The following is a 16132-nucleotide window of genomic DNA, read 5'->3' as shown; positions in this document are numbered from 1 at the left end:
TAGGTCAGTGGGTAAAGACTCTGCCTGCAATGCAGGAGACCTGATTTTGATCCCTGGGTTGGGAAGATCCCCTGGACCCGGGTGTGGCAATACCCATTCCCGTATTTTTGCCTGGAGAAATCCCCATGAACAGAGGAGCCTGGCAGACTACGGTCCATAGGGTCACAAAGAATCGGACGCGACTGAGCGACTGACCACAGCAAGAGACGTATCAACAAATTTCAGTGTGCGGACTTTTCTTCATATCATTTTGAACAGAGATGGAAAATATTTGATTTTATAGAATCATTCTATATTTTGGGAGGAGGGTGATAATGTTATTATGGTTATTAATTTTTTAAAGTGTGCCCCTTTTTAAAGATGCATACTGAAACCTTTAAGGATTAAATAGGATTTGCTTTAAAACAATCGGGGGCTGGGAGTGAAGTGGGTGGAGTGTGGTTGCAGCTGGATGAGTCATTCATGATACTATTTTGATGTGTGAGGGCCCATTATACTGATATTGTATACATACTATATACAATTATTTATAGTAAGTTTTTTTAATCTGAGGATTTCTGTTGGCTGATGTGGTGGAATAAGTGTATTCTAGGTGCTTTATTCATGTTGGCTCATTTTAACCTCATATATTACCAAATGAAGCAGGTATTATCATGACCCCTATTTTACAGATGAGGGACCAAGGCTCAGACAGGTCAGCTGAGTTGCCCAGAATCACCTAGGAGTAAATGGTAGGGCCAGGGTTTGAGCTCAGTGGGTCTAATTCCGGGCAGTCTCAGCCCATGGTCTTAAGCAGCATTATCCCCTAAACTGGTAAAGGTGGTTCATCTGTCTCCATATCTGGTTACCACAGCGATGACGCACCCTGTGTGGTCCTGCCCCTCGAGCTATTCAGGTGACAGCAACTGTCTGGGCAATGGAGGTTCCTGTGTTGGGAGGCGTTCTAGATGAGATGGGCCAGGTGACTAAATGGACTTTAAGTTCATGTCTGATTATGAGATTTTATAATTCTAAGTAGCCTTCTCTCCCCCTAGGGTGACTGTCCTGAGAGTGTGATGTGATAACACTTCGTCTCCAGGAGCTGTGAAGGCCAGTAGGAAAGAAATCGGTAACCCGGGATGAGGCAGGACAGGAGGAAACTCACAGAGCCTGCAATTTCTCAAGAAGGGCCCTCCTCTGCCTCCCTCAACCCCCGCCTGGGGGAAGGCTGTCAGGGGGTCGCATACCTTCTGTTTTCCAGGTCAGATGATTGGCTTGAATATTTGCAAATGTTTTCTCCGGCTTCTGGGTATAAATCTGGTTTCCATCATGAAGACCCACTCTACTCCCGAAGGAGGCAGACAGCGCCAGCAAATGCCCTTTTTCCCCAACACTGAAGTTCCTCCAAGTTGGACCAAACCTTCCCCAGGTTGTAATCTTGCCAGGAGCTGGAATTTGAATGCCTCCCCTTGAAGAATACAACTTTGTCTCTCTGCACCCTAGATCTTCTCTTTCTTTGAAACACCTCTTGCTCTTTTGCCTTATGAACTTCCTTGGGTAAAAGGATTGAGGGGACGGTCACATCTAGGGGAGCAAAACAGGTGGTTTCAAAGGACTCTGAACTGTGCAGGTGCATCAGCTTTATCAGCTATAGGAAGGAGAGATGAGTTCATGTGTAAGATTGCCTTTCCGCACCCCCCACCCCCCCCAAATTGGGGACAATCTCATAGATTCGCTGACACATATGTTCTATTTTTCATAACTCAGAACTATCTCTGGAGCTGCCAAGAGTCAATTCCAACTCTCTGTTTGGATAAGATGGAGGTTTCAAAGCAAAGTTTTCCTTGGCAAAATTTATGCCTTGGCTGGAACAGTCCCATGATGAAAATACCCAAGACCAAAGGCGAGGTAGGGCTGCTTCCAATTACTGGAGTTGAGCTCTTAGGGGAGAGGCCTCGTGACAGGCCTTGGATCGCGAGCAGACAGTGTTTCGATTGGCAAGCCAGGGGAAAAAGAAAGAGATCATGTCTCTGCTATTTGGTGGACTTTCCCAATGATGGAAAGGTAATTCAAGTCTTTGGTGATTTTGGAAGCCTTTCCACTGGAAAATTCCCCTTGAGTATTGGTATTTGACTTCTTCTGGAGCACTGAGGGAGAAGGCGATGGCACCTCACTCCAGTACTCTTGCCTGGAAAATCCCATGGACGGAGGAGCCTGGTGGGCTGCAGTCTGTGGGGTCGCTGGGAGTCGGACACGACTGAGCGACTTCACTTTCACTTTTCACTTTGATTGAGAGTGGGCTGGAGGGAGCAGAGTCTAAGTTGTCCGGGGGCTGGAGATGAATTCACGGGCAAGTAAGGCAGAAAGGTTGCCTGGGACCTGCCCTGAGGCCTCTGAAGCAGGCTGTGGCTTTTCATGGGAACTGAACTCGTTATAAACCAAAGAGCAGTCAGAAATCCCTTCAAGGCTAAAAACCGACAGAAGCTGAAGTCAAGGAAACAGAAAAGGAACTCACAGGTGGGGAGGCTGGGGGAGGAGCAGTGTTGCTCCTTTCCTGAGCTGGAAGGTGGGACAGGAGAACAACTCTTGAGCTGCTGCCTGGCGTTTCACAGGATGACAACCCTGCTTACTCTGAGTCTGGACACGTAGATAGGAGCTTAGCAGTCCTGACTCCTGACTCAAGTTCCCACTTGGCTTTTCCTGGGTCACCTTTTGAAATAACTGCCCAGAGTTGAGCTCATGAGAAGTTAGTGATCTCCACCCCAACCACCTTATAATAACAGGTGCTCACTACCCTGCTTTGTATTTTCTGCCCACCTGCCTGTGACCTTTGATCTGTGATTGACCTGGGAAGCAGGGATAAAGGACTGTCCCTGCCTCAGCTCACTTTATGCATCCTCCCCATTTATGGGACCTGTGAGAAGCAAATTTTGTCACTTTCTTTCCTTTGTGTGGGTGGGCTTATTGAAACTGTGTGCTGTGTGTGCTAAGTTGCTCAGTTATGTCCGATTCTTTGTGACCCCCTGGACTCTAGCCCACCAGGCTCCTCTGTCCATGGGATTCTCCAGGCAAGAATACTGGAGTGGGTTGCAATGCCCTCCTGCAGGGGATCTCCCTGACCCAGGGATCAAACCTGCATCTCTTATGTCTCCTGCATTGGCAGGCGTGTTCTTTATCGTTAGCACCACCCGGGAAGCCCTGTATCAACCAAAAGGACCTCAGAGTTTTCAATCCCTTGATATGGGAGCTCTGATGCTGAGGAAGTTAGTTGCTGATCACATGTAGGTGGCTTGTACCTCCTCCTTCAGTAGGTCATATGTGCCCTTACTTAATTTTATTATTGGTGTAACGTTGGTTTATAACATTAAATCAGGTTCTTGAGCACAGCATTATACTTTGGCTTCTGTATACCCTGCAGTCTACTTACCATCAAAAGTCAGTCTCCATCTGGCACCACACAACTGACCCTCTTTGTCCATTTCTTCTTCCCTCCATCACCCTTCCCCCTCTTGTAACCGTCTGTTCTCTCTATCTCTGTGTTTTTGTTTTGTCTTGTTTGTTTGTTTACTGTCCCACATATGAGTAAAATCATATAGTATTAGTCCTTCTTATCTGATTTTTTCACCTAGAATAATACCATCAAAGTTCATCCGTGTTGTCCTGAATAGCCAGATTTCATCTTTTTTATGGCTAAAGTGGTATTCCATACATATAGACCATATTTTCTTTATCCATTCATCCATTGAACGGGTGAATGGCACTTAGGCTATTTCCATATCTTGGCTATTGCTAATAATGCTTCAGCTAACATATGGGTGCATATTTAATTTTGAATCGGTATTTTCGTATTCTTAATACAAATTCCCAGAAATGTCATCGCTGGATCATGTGGTGGTTCTATTCTTAATTTTTGGAGAAACCTCGATACGGTTTTCCACTGTGACTGCACCAACTTACATTCCCACCAACAGTGCACGAAGGTGCCCTTTCTCCACATCCTTGCCAACACTTGTCCATTGCTGTCTTTTTTATTGTAGCCATTGTAACAGTCGTGAGAGCATCTAGCATCGTGGTTTTGATTGCATTGCCTGATGATTCATGATGTTGAGCATTTTTTCACGTGTCTGTTGGCCATTCCTATGTCTTCTTTGGAAAAATGTCTGTTCAGATCCTCTGCCCAGTTATTAATCGGATTGTTTGTTTCTTTGTTGTTGAGTTGTATATTCTTAATTCAGCACACCAGCTGCCGCTTTTGAACACACCAACTCAATAATAAGCTCTTTTCCTTTGCTGATGATCCTCAGTCACTGATAAGCAAGCTTGAAGCACTCTGCCTGGACGACTTGTGCCAGGAAAGCCAAAGGGGGTGGACCTCGCCTTTGATCCCTGACACCGCCCTGTGCTCCTTCTGAGCTTCATACTTGCTGAGATACTTGAGTGGGGAGGAGATGAGAAAACTTGGGCTAGAATAAGTGGTTCCCATTTTCAAAGTTTCATGTCTTCTTTTAATCGGAAAACAGCTGCATGTGGCCAAACAGCTGCATATGGTCTCCCACCCAGGCCCCCATCTCCTTCAAAAGCCACAGACCTCCCACACTGTCTAGACCTGTGAGTCTTCTAATTACCATCTGTCTCACCCTGGACAGGTCTCAGCTGTCTCAGCCATCATGAAGGAGGCAACACTTTCATGTTTGGGGGCTCTCTTCCCAGTACTGAATGAACACATGAAAGGTCATCTTTCATAAAATCTAAGATATAAAATCTAAGGAGATCAAACCAGTCAATCCTAAAGGAAATCAAACTTGAATATTCACTGGAAGGACGGATGCTGAACTGAAGCTCCAATACTTTGGCCACCTGACTCATAAGAAAAGACTCTGATGCTGGGAAAGATTGAAGACAGGAAGAGAAGGGGATGACAGAGGATGAGATGATTGGATGGCATCATCGATTCAATGGACATGAGTTTGAGCAAACTCTGGGAGATGGTGAAGGACAGGGAAGCCTGGTGTGCTGCAGTCCATGGGGTCACAAAGAGTAGGACATGACTTAGCAACTGAACACCACCAACAAGATATACGTTTGGTAGAAACAGTACATATTAAGAACACAATTCCCTTGGCCCCCTTGCACATGGAAGGTATCCAGAGGAGCAGTCCTGACCATTTCCACATGGGCAATGGAGGCTTGGTTATCAGTGGGATCACAGTTCCCAGTTCTGTCCTTGGTACAGTGGCTATTTAGTCAACATTCCCCCTGGAGATTCATTCCAACCTCTGCCGCCTAGATGAGAAAAGAGACGAGGGCTTCTGTCTGCCCCTTTCTAAACACAGGCCAGACTTTCTTGCAGTGGCAGGGGCAGGAGGGCAGAGAATCACCGATGCAGAGTTGCTGGAATCCATCTTACACGACATCCCCACCCACAGGACTCTCTCCCTGGCCTACATTCCCCGCACCCGCCTCAGGCTTTCTGCAGCGGGAGGGGGAGAGTGTCTGGGAGGGATCAAACACTAGCAGGGTTGAGCAACTTCAAATTTAATTTCCTGGAAGGACACAAGACACAGCAGTGTTGCGGTGACACAGCTTTCCTGTGAATGATCCTGAGGTCTTTTTGGTACAGATGGGAGGTGAGAGGGCAGCGTGTCAGGCCCTTCTCAACTGGTGGGGAGAGCCCAAGCACCCCAACAGTGCCGTCCCCTGCCATCTGTCTGCCCTCTTCCCAGATGAGGGCTCAGATACCAAAGGTATCTCCCATGCCATTTAACCTTTCTCTTTACCCTTCTTCTCTAAGACCCAGCCACCTGCGTTTGAACACGTTTGATTGGGAGGCGCCCACTCTCACTTGGGAAGCTTAGCAAGGTTGATTTCCACATTTGGAACGCCCCTGCCATTCCACTTTGCCAAAGCACGCCCTTCCCCTGTTCTAAAAATCTGAATCTATTTCATTTCCTTCTGGCGCTCAGATCACTCTTTCATTTTTTGCATCCACATTAGGGATTGATTTGTTCCAGCATCATAAAAAAAAAAAAAAAATCAGAGCCCGTGGTGGCCTTGGAGATTCTCCAACATGCTCCTTTGGGGAAGCTGAGGCCCAGGAGAGGAAGGAACTTGTACAACCATGTGACGGGGGAGTGGAAGAGCCGTGCTTACAGCTCAGGGTTTGCATTCCTTGGTCCAGGACTGTTTCTTCTGTGTGAACTTGCCTTGCTTCTCCTCTGTTTGTACTTGACCATCTTCCCCATCAAGCTCTAAGCTCTGAGGACAGTGGCCTCTTTTTCTTCTTTTCCAGGTTTCCCAATACCTACCACAGCCAGCATCTTACACTTTGGGCACATTATATGTTTCTACACCTATCTACATTATTTCATTTCATCCTCATAAAGACACTCTCCAACAACCTCAGAGACAGAATGGATCTCCTTTACCAGATGATGAAACTCGGTTGCAGAGAATTCAACAGCTTGTTCAAAGACACCTAAGTACACCAGGCAAGGAGATCCAACCAGTCCATCCTAAAGGAAATCAGTCCTGAATGTTCATTGGAAGGACTGATGCTGAAGCTCCAATCCCTTGACCACCTGATGTGAAGAACTGACTCATTGGACAAGAGCCTGATGCTGGGATAGATTGAAAGCGGGAGAAGAAGGGGACGACAGAGGATGAGATGGTTGGATGGCATTACTGACTCAACGGACATGAGTTTGAGTAAACTCTGGGAGTCGGTGATGGACAGGGAGGCCTGGTGTGCTGCAGTCCATGGGGTCGCAAAGAGTCGGACACGACTGAGAGACTAAACTGAACTGAAGTACGCCAGCTCCTGTGGGACAGAAGAAGACCCTGGCACAAAATAACAAGGCAGGCAGTGACACGGATTGTTTCTTATAAGACCTGTAGCCAAAGGGAACTCGGACGCTCAGAAAAGATGGCGCGGTTCTCATGGATCAGGGCACGGTCCAAAATTTCCCTGTGGTTCTCCACTGGCTAGACGCCTGATTCTGTTGTGCCCGGCTTTAAGAGTGGCAGTGCTCAGAGGCATGGCTGGATCACGAAGAGGGGCCTTGCCTAGCCCTGACTATGTAACCAACCTTGGCTCTTCCCTCCCGGCACCCCTACGCTCACCCCATACCACGTGGGTGCCTCGTGCAGACTTCCTGAGGGTCCCTAGGGGAATACCGTGATTCCAGACGGCGGGGCTCTTCTCCGCCCGCCCCTCCTCCCATGCGCGTAGGGTGGTGGTGGGGCGGTTAGGAAATGGACTCGCATTATTTGCATTTATCACGGAGAATATACCGCCTTGTCTGTAGCCTTTAGTCTGACTGAATTGCTTTTCTGCTTCATGAGACACACGGCACGGCAGCCCAGCGCTCCCCTCTCCTCACTTCACCAGCGTCGGGCCGTAACCCGCCTTGCTCTCCCTCGCATTTATCATATTGATCGTATAAGAAATAGATCATAAGCAGAATGAAATTACCGAATGCAATGATCTGGGGCATCCTATGGACCAGATCAATCTTGGGGCAGCCAGGGAAAAAAGTCCCTCGCTGTGACGTTTTTTATCCAAAGTTGATTTTCATTGCAAATAGAAATTTCCATCAGCTGAGGCACCCTGGAGGGGAAAGTCTGCTGTGCTGACAGGGGAGCGTGTGTGTGTGTGTGTGTGTGTGTGTGTGTGTGTGCGCGCGCGCGAGCGCGTGTGTTTAAGAAAATGAGAAAGAGAGAAAAAGAGAGACAGAGAAAATAGAAGTTTGATAAGCCTCATAAGGCTTCTTCATTAGGAAGGAGACTTCCTTAGCTAGAACTCATTTGAGATGGATATTTGAGGCTCTGGTTGTAACAATATCCATCTTCTCTTGCCTACTCCAAACTGCTTATGTGTGTGTGTTTGCCGGGAGTGGGAGGGCAGGAGTGGGGTGGGTATGGAGAAAGAACTGTTCCATGTTCAGAAGACCATTAAGGACACTTTCTAATCTCCTGTGAACTCCTGGGTTGAGAGCAGCCTGTCTTTGTCACCCTGGCCCCAGTGTGTGAATTTGCAGGGTCAGTGGGTGGCTGGAGTTTTAGTGGCCTGGCTTACACAGGACAGTGAGAGGTGTGTTTATAAACTGCTCCTTGAAAACAGGAGCTTTAAGCTTCCCCCCGCCCCTCCGCCCTGACCTGAGGCTCCAGACATGACCTCTGCCATAATAAGAACTTTCTCCCCGTCTGGAGACAAGGTTGGTGAGTTCAGCTGGGACTGGAAATCCACGGGAACAGGGTCTCTGGCAGCCTGCCACCAGCTCAGACTGAAGCTGAAACCCACAGTGGGAATGTGGTCTGAGGCCCCGGTCATCACCCCCTTCCCACTGTGAAATCCATCCCCAGACGCTGAGACTCGGCGCTCTTGGCTTTGGCAACATTCGTCATGCCAATAAACTCATTGAAATTGAAGAACCCAGCAGGGAGAAGGAGAGCAGGGCATAGATGGGGACAGAGGAGGGAGCTGGGGAGGAGGGTGTGGGGAGAACGGCCCCCAGCTCTGCTGTGAGCTCGATGGCAGAGACGTCACGGATGCCAGGCGGCTGAGTTCATGGAGAAGCCACGGCTCAGCCGTGAACAGCCCCTCTTCCCACCCCCGAGCCACCTCCCTCTAGCTCTTCATCTCTGCTCAAGCTTCTACCCTCATGGAAATATCTCTGGAAACCTTCCCATGGGGCAAATGGCCAAGAAAATGCACATGTGCACGGGTACACACACACACACACACACACACACACGCACGCACACACACACACACACACACACACAAGCACTTCTATCAGTGAGATGGTGAAAAAGAAAACACTGCGAAGTGTAACCACCAGGACTACGGAGAAATACCCTCAGCACACGCTGAAGCCGGAGGAGACCCTGGCTGGGTTAAAGGGCGCAAATGCTGGACCCAGCCAGACTCCCATAGCACCCCTTCCCCTAGCTGGAGTCTGCTCAGGCCCTGCACCCTGCCCTGGGAAGAGCCCCTTGGACATTTTCATAGTTTCCCAGAGTTACAGAAGCTTCTAAGAATCCACCCGGGCTAGCTCAGCATTATTTTCTTCTTAGATAGAAGACCACCTCTCCTGATCTTGAAGACCCCGGAAATGGTGAAAGCCGTTTCACAGCCGGCACCAGCAGAGAAGTCCCCTCGCTAGCTGATATCGTAGCTTCGGCTATTTCCTCGTCTCTCCCAGCACTGGGCACAGCCATGTGGCCCCAGCTCAGGGCCCTGCAAGTTCTTGATGAGGGCAGACTGCCAGGCTGCTCTCTGGCACCTCTGGACAAAACCATTCCTACTTCCCTAGCCTCCTCCCCAGGGTGTCAGTTTTGAAGACTGTCTTTCCTTCCCAGTGGTCCTAAACTATTCCAGCTCTTTTCTTGTTTCTTACTTGAGATAGTTTTCCAAGACCAGAGAGACCTGGCTTGTCTGTTCCTTAAGCCTATCTTGTTCCCGCAGCCACCTTCCTCTCTGTCCTAGAGATCAAATATGCAGAAAGATAAGAGCATCTGCTAGGTGAGGAGCGGGGGAGAACTGCTAGAGGAGATTTAGACTGATTTTAAGTTAGCCAAAGTGAGGGCATGGTAAGATGGCAGAGAGGGAGACCACACAGAGCTATGACTGCAGCTTTCAGTCGGTAATCCAAGAACGTTGGACGCTTCTAAGACCTTGGCGTTTTTTGAAAGCTATTAGGGTTTGTTGGATCCGGCATGCAGAAGAGGATATTAACATAGGCAAGAACCATAATTTGAATTTAGGAAGGGGCATTTGCTTTTCAAAAAGACACTATTTCTACATCACAGATTATTCTACTGATGCCCCATCAGCAATGTCATTCCTTTTGCTACTTGTCCCAAGGTGGGTCACAAGTGTGGGTTTCTCAGGGCAAACCCATCCTGGCTCTTGACATGCATGAAAAACCAGTGCCTTCTTGGCCAGGGGAGGATTCCTGGGTATCTGCTGGCAAACGCCATCATGTTACAGGGGCGAGAGCAGCGTCTGATGCAGGGATTTGGAGAACATGTGTCGTGTATAAGCAGACAACTGTGTGTAGTGTTTGCTGAGTCTGAGCCAGCTGAGCAAAACTATGTGGACTCAGAGACTAAATGGCGTAAAGGGCCAGGGGAGGTGGGGTGCAGGAATTTTCCCCAAGGACTCCACAGGAACCTTTTTGATCAGCTGGGGGTTAATTTGAGACAAAAGGCTGATATAGTGAGCATGGGATTCCCGCCCTGTCTTGGGCCTGATGGATCCATTCCCTTAATGAAATGCACACAGTTTATTTTACCAACTCTAATTACGTGAAGAATGAGTGTCAGATTTCTTTATCCTTCTGCCGGCCCTGAATTCAGGCCAACCTCACGAGCCTTACGTGCAGTGAGGCTAATGGAGCTTTTATTCCAATGAGTCCAGAGCCAACCCACCTTTGTAGAGAGAGGACTATTTAGAAAAAAAAAAGAAGAAGAAGAAAGAAATACTTAATGTTCGTCTGGTGGATGAAAAATTTCACAAGATAAATTAAAGTGTTTTCTGGCTGAATGGAGAAAGTGGGGCAGGATGGTGGAGATAATTTTCCCAGGACTCAGAATGATTTATCTTATCTCTGGGTTCTTTAGACGAGAGGTTCCATTTATTTAGTCATTTATTTTATTAGTTTTGTGAAGTTATCCTTCCCTACCCCCACCACCAACACAAAGGCCCAGCGCTTGGCGCAGGGAGCTCGAGGCTGGGAAGGAGACCGGGTCCAGCCTGCCGTTCATCCAGGCGTTGACCCCTCCCTCTGATGCCCATGCCAGGCACCAGGCCGTGGGCTAGAGAGATGGCAGGGCTCAGAGGGAGATGACGCCTGTCCTCACTGAAACGCAGTCTAGTGGGAGACCTTGCTCACGAGCAAGTGAATATCATTTTCTGCGATTAATACAATGCTATCAGAACGCTCTCTGCCACCTACATACCCCAAAATAGGGTTTGAAGAGACTTTGCAAGACTCTCTAGTTCAGTGGTTCTCCAAAGGGGTGAAGCTGCCCTCCCCACCTGCCCCTCCCTCAGCTCCAGGAGACATTGGACAATGTCTGAAGATATTTCTGGCTGTCTTACTGGGGAGCGCGATGTCTGGGATGTAATGAATTGAGGCCAAGAATGCTCGAAACATCCCACCCAGCACAGAAAACCTCCCTATGGCAAAGAAGCATCCAGCCCCAAATGTCAAGAGGGCCACCACTGATAAAGCCTGCCCTTGAGCGTCCACTGGCCTTGACGCTGCTGCGCTGACTCTCCACGCCAGAAACCCTGCTGCTTCTCTCACGCCCCCCTGCTTTGTGTGGCTGCTCTCGCTCAGGCCTGGAGGAGGGCATTTCCCTCTGCTCTGGCCTCGTAACTGGAGTTGGAAGTCGATTTTACCAGTAGCACCAAGGAGTAAGATTATTTGTGTGAGGTGGTATTAATAGAAAAAGCTCTAGGAGAGCCTCGCAACCCCAGTGTGAGGTAGATGAAAAAGGACAATCCTGCCTGGATGCTTCCCATGCCTTTGTTGGGGGACTTTCTACCGCACACTCAGAACTCCTCGCTGGTGGAGTTCTTGGCGGTAGAAATAATTTGAGATGCGGTTGAGTCCTTAAATAGTTTCTCTTTTGCATGTCCCAACCATTATCTGAATGTTTGTAAGAAGACTGCCAAGGCTTTCTCTTCGGATCTTCATGTAACTGTATGTTGCATACCATGGGGTTATTTCTGAGCAATTAAGGCTCCCCATGCCAGGTTTCCTCTTCCTCTACCAAAGGCAGAAAGAGGGGGGCCTTGTGTCTGGCTTTCCTGGGGAAGCAGATGGCACTTGGAGAGCTGGCAGGAGACAGGTGTGAAGTTTCAGGGGCCGGAGGGCTTGTCTGGCATCCTATGCAAATCTGGCTCCTTTTTGCATCCCTCCCAAGAGCTACAACCAAATGGAACCTGCTCTCACGTGTGTGTGTGTGTGTGTGCGTGTGTGTGCGTGTGTGTGTGTGTGAGAGAGAGAGGGGTGGATTGTGTTGGAGGTGTGTATACATGTGTACAGGGGTGATTGAGACCAACTGTGCATTTTGTGGATGAGAACAAACTAAGTCTTAGGTAGCAAGGAAAGCCGTGACTTCATCCTGATGGGAACTGAACACAAATGAGATGGAGAACCCCCTCCGAGAAAGCTCCCTGGGAGGACAGTGTGTAACCCCTCCCACCCCTTAACTTGATCAGCTTCGCAGTCTGCGCCCAGGTGCTGCGCTGGCCGGAGCTCACAGAGATGGAGGTTCCCTCACCTGCAGGATGCGGAGACCTCTGAGTCACTGGCTGAGCTGCTGAGAGTCACACAGAGGCTCAGCTGAGCGATGCTGATGAGGTCTTGCAAGCAGCTCACAGGTGAACCAGAGTTGTGATTAGTGGTTTGTGTTAACTGATTTATCCTGAATTACATGTGCTGTATTCCTAAGTGAGGGCGCTATGTGAAGGTGACCACATGTCAAAGCTTGTTCAAGAACAGTCCACATTTTCAATGTTTTTTTTTTTACTCTCATATTTTCCACACTTGTCAAACCATATGTCCAATTTTTATATTAAAAATATGTTCCTTGTAATTATCTGATTATCTATTCTGCCATGGAAACATTCCTTAGTTTCCGATAACCCAGAAGCCACAAGAACGAAGGCTTACTTCTTCCGACTTCACAGTTTCTGCGCCAGCTCCGCCCAAGCCCGCTCATCCAGAGATGTCAGGGTGCGGCTGAGCGTGAGTGTAGTTAGCGAGGGAACAGCCACTTGCATTTCCTCTGATCAAAGCGCCAGGTTGACCACACCACCTCGCCTCCAATGATTCGGGCGTACCTGCTTTCATGTGCATGCCCTTCCATGGACACGGCCCTTCACTGGCCAGCACGTTGTCATTTGGGCTAGACAAGTGAGGCTGTGTTGCTCAGTGGTAACCCATTCGCAGGGGTTGATCAATACCATATGTTTGTAATGCAAATGGCTGCATGTCACTGAGTAGCGATGCATTCTCCCTGGGAAGCCTTCAGGGAAGACAGAGAATACGTGTTGTGAACAAAGGGAACGCCGGATTTGCCATCTGGGGACCCGAATCGGTTAGGCAGAGGGCACTGCACACACAGGCCTGCTGGTCCTCTCACCAGGGGGTGAGGTGCCACATTTGTGCTCACCTGGCCGTGCTCAACATCTAGTGGTATACTTGGCATTGAAGGCCCTCAGAGGTAACCGCATAGAGACCGACCTCCAGGAGCTCAGACAGACCACAGAGGCAGCCAACGCCTTCCTCATCGTTTAAGGATAGGAGGAACACTATGTTCCTTGCAGGGTGATTACTTCCTGGAGTGAGGACACAGGTCTCAGGGAAGCCAGCTGAGACCTGATCAGATCAGTTTACTCCTTAGAAGCCTTCAGTGGTCCGCCCTGCTGGCGCCATCCCATCGGGAGCCCTTGGCTTGGCGATTTATAGTCCCGCATGCTCTGATCCCCAAAGCCTCTGGCCACACTGCTTCCCACCATCCCCACCTATCAAGTGGTGTGGGAATAGTCTCCACTCCCCGAGAGGCCCCGCATGCCACCATTCCCGTGAAACACTGCCCCGATTCACAACTTCTTATTGCAGTCTGCGTGTTTAGATTTGATACCAAGACTGAGGGCAGGGGCTTCCACTGGGGATCAAGTTTGAAAGTAAATGTCAAAGGTACGCGGGTAGGTGCTAAGCTGCTTCAGCTATCTCCGATCCACTTTAAGAGGAATGACCCCTTCTCTTTCTTAATTCCATAGCGTTTCTATTGCTTTTCACAACTTCCTTACCTTCTATATCGGAGAAGGCGATGGCACCCCACTCCATACTCTTGCCTGGAAAATCCCCTGGATGGAGGAGCCTGGTAGGCTGCAGTCCGTGGGGTCACTCAGAGTTGGGCACAGCTGAGTGACTTCACTTTCACTTTTCACCTTCATGCATTGGAGAAGGAAATGGCAACCCACTCCAGTGTTCTTGCCTGGAGAATCCCAGGGACAGAAGAGCCTGGTGGGTTGCCGTCTATGGGGTCGCACAGAGTCGGACACGACTGAAGCGACTTAGCAGCAGCAGCAGTAACTTCTATATAGGGGCTTCCCTTGTGGCTCAGACAGTAAAGACTCTGCATACAATGCAGGAGACCTGGGTTTGAGTCCTGTGTGAGGCCAATCCCTCGAAAAGGAAATGGTAACCCAGTCCAGTATTCTTGCCTGGAGAATTCCATAGAGAGAGGAGCCTGGCGAGCTACAGTCCACTCGCTTGCAGACAGCTGGACACAACTGAATGACTAACACTACTTTCAATATGGGTCCATCTGATTTACCCGATTGAGAGCTCCGTGTGGGCAGGAGCCATGCTTATTCAGGTTTGTATGCCCAGAGCTGTGCTGGATACAGAGGAGGCCTTGGCACATTAGTTACATTTAAATGACTTGCACAGACAGCTGAGAAGACTCTAGGTCCCATCACTGTGGTAGACATTTGAATTTGGTCTTAGGAGTGTGTGTGTGTGTGTATGTGTTTAGGAGGGAGGCCCCAACTAGAAGCGGGGTTTGGAGTGAAGATTATGGAGATAAAACGAAGTACGTCTGGGCCAGCTTTCAGGGAGCTTGAGATTTTGCTTATAGAGAATGTAATTCCAGATTGATATGAAAGCCCTTTCTTGACTCAGCCACAGGCCTCTTGGTAGGGGCCTCAGAGTGGGAGCATTTAGTTCAGAGGCTCTGCCACATCAGGGTTCAGACTGAAGATGTAGTGGGCGCTCCTCCCAGCACCCTATGACCCTCCTCTGCCCTCTTGAGAGCTTTACTCTCCTCTATTTGTATGCCTGCCAACTCCAGCAGCTCTTCGCTTCTCTGAGTTTTCTCCAAGGCTCAGGATACTGTGGGGTCCCTGGGACTTTAGATCCTGAAGGGAGTTGTGGCTGTTCGGGAGGCCCCTGACTGGCCAGCTCTGGAGAGGACCGTGTAGCTGGGGTAGCGCCCCTGGGGCTGGGATGCAGTTTGGATCTGGACCAGAAAGGGTGCTCCCTCTTCTGGACACGACTGTCACTCATTTGACATCTCAAAGACTATCTATCTTGATTGAAAACTTTTATATCAAATGTTCTGCTAAAATCTGGGGCAGTAGAGCTGAGTGAGACGCGGCCCCCGTCCTGGAGGAGCCCTTTAGAGCAGAGTGACGCACAAGCAAGTAACTTCAAAGCAAGAAGTGTGATAGTCAAGGTGTGGATCAAGAGCACAGAGGGGCGGGGAGCTGGAGCAGAAAGCATCCGTTTGGTGCCTGAACCTGAAATAGATGCCTTGCACATCCACCAATGGGACAATATGGCTACGCGGTTGGGGTGAGGAAACAAACATTTCCGAAGCATAAAAGAAGTATTTATCTGCAGAGTGTTGACTGAGATCAGTCCATCCTAAAGGAAATCAGTCCTGAATATTCATTGGAAGGACTGATGCTGAAGCTGAAACTCCAATCCTTTGGCCACCTGATGCGAAGAACTGACTCCTTGGAAAAGACCCTGATGCTTGGTAAGATTGAGGGCAGGAGGAGAAGGAGACGACAGAGGATGAGATGGTTGGATGGCATCACCAACTCAATGGACATGAGGTTGAGTAAGCTCCAGGAGTTGGTGATGGACAGGGAGGCCTGGCGTGCTGCAGTCCATGGGGTCACAAAGAGTCAGACACAACTGAGCGGCTGAACTGAACTGATTGACTGGGAGCTGAAGAGTGCTGCGGGGCTGAGTCAGAAAGCACAGATGGGAAGGCTGAACCCTGGCTGTGGGGTCTGGGGCCTGGGCTCAAACCTAGCCTTTCTGCATCCCGCTGCGAGCCTTGCACAGTCCCTTGTATTTTAGTTAGCGCTGCTTGTGTATAACACGTGGACAGTAACGCCTGCTCTACGGGATGCACGTAGAGGTACTCGGAACCTATGAAGGGATACGCACATGGTAGCTGCTATTTTTATATAGTGGGGAGGGAGGGCCGAGAACGAAACTATGGGGCTTAAGACAGGTAGGTCCTGCAGCATGAGGAATGGTGGGTTCGAGGGGGAGGGGTTTGTGACGAATGCGGACGCTGAAGTTTCACAGATGTAATGAGCCTGCAGAACACAGCA

The sequence above is a fragment of the Ovis aries genome, chromosome 12 (genome assembly GCF_016772045.2).
Source record: "Ovis aries strain OAR_USU_Benz2616 breed Rambouillet chromosome 12, ARS-UI_Ramb_v3.0, whole genome shotgun sequence".
NCBI classification, from domain to species: Eukaryota; Metazoa; Chordata; class Mammalia; order Artiodactyla; family Bovidae; genus Ovis; species Ovis aries.
The sequence above is the reverse complement of the archived record's forward strand: the minus strand, read 5'-3'. Positions refer to the sequence as shown.